This window comes from Chaetura pelagica, unplaced genomic scaffold, assembly GCF_000747805.2.
Source record: "Chaetura pelagica isolate M959 unplaced genomic scaffold, ChaPel_1.0 scaffold24, whole genome shotgun sequence".
Taxonomy (NCBI): domain Eukaryota; kingdom Metazoa; phylum Chordata; class Aves; order Apodiformes; family Apodidae; genus Chaetura; species Chaetura pelagica.
The window spans coordinates 1055645-1057197 of record NW_009953077.1 but is presented as its reverse complement, the minus strand read 5'-3'; positions in this window follow the sequence as shown (position 1 = coordinate 1057197).

Genomic DNA, 1553 nt, shown 5'->3' with positions numbered 1-1553 from the left:
AGCATGCGTTCCCTACAGACTTGATTTTCCAAGAGTTTATAATCCTTAGCAGTTTCACTTACAGAAGTCACACACGTCGGGCACGGCACGTATCTGTGGCAAGTGCATTTGTTTGGTGCTGAAGCAACAGCCTCACTGTGCTTTAAATTAGTTTCTACCAGAGCTCCACAAAAAAGTCTCACATGATGGTGCAGGCCTTGGAGCCATTTACCTCTCATTGCATGTGACAATGCTATGATACTGTGTCTGCAATACAAAAATATGCCAAACACACTTGTTATTAGTACGTTTGTTCAATCTAATGTATGTACAGTTTTACTAAAGCTGCCTCTCCCTATTGTTTCAGATCTAAGCCACCAGTTTGACTGAATTTCTCAGCAGCCACAGCCACGTATCAGGGCTGCACGTGGTGGCCAGTCCCTTGCTGCCCAAGCTGCTGATGTGAAGATGTGCAATGTAGTTCTGGTGCAACTAAACAAGTAAGTGGGACACTGTCCCCATGTCACAGAAACAAGGGGAAAGGTCTCTAAAAATCCCTTAAAATGATTTTCAGGTTTCGTAATGGTTACCTTGGTATTTTTATACAGACGTTGCTGTCACATCTACGTATGAAAGAGAATGTTTTCATAGTGTAAAATTACACATTTACTCAGGTTTGGCATTCCAGGGGGTTGCTGCTGGTACTCATTGTTTTACTAATTATCAAGTGTGGCAGGGTTTTATTATGGTACGTACATGCTCAGAAAAGAGCATATGTTGATGCATTGTGGTTTTTCTGTAGTTTCTCATTTAGTGTTGCTATTTTATCTTAGCATGAAGTAATTTATGGGTTTGCATCTGCTCAGAATCTGAGTTGGATGAAATTCTGAAACGATAATCATTCATTTCATTTGCATTGGTACATTTTGGGACACCCTTGGTGCAGGCACGTTGTGCCAGCAGGACAGAGTGGCCAGGCTGCAGAGCTTCACTGCCAAGGGTCAGGTTCCCTTCCTGGACTACAACTGTGAGGGACATGTGAGATGCCACTTCCTCTGCTCTCCCCGTTCTGACGTTAGTGTCTCAGTTCTTTGCACATCCTATGCTCCATAGGCCAGCAAGAATACTTGCATTTCTGTCATACTGTACATGTAAAGATAAAGTTATTAACCCAAGTAGGATTTATTTCTGTGAACTTTACAGTGTTGTGATCTCTTCTGGTGTTGCACAGAAGACCAGTTGTACGAGGACAAGTCCAAGGCCATCCAAGAGTAAGAGAATGCTAATATTCCTTCACTGCTCCACAAGTATTGCAGTTTATCCCAATAAAACCTGCCTTCCTAGCAGGTGGGACGGGAATACCGTGTAGGTGGGTGACACACCGGGGCTGCAGTGTGGAGAGAAGCTCAGCACCAGTCTGCCTGTTGGCACAGGCAGATGAAACCTGCCTCCCAGACCAACTTCCTCGCTCACCTTGTTCTGCTCATCTCTCCGTGCGCACTCACCGCACACCGGCACAAGCTGAGAGCTTTGCGGGGCGCGGAAATCGAAGGTCCCTTTGAGCCACAGCATCA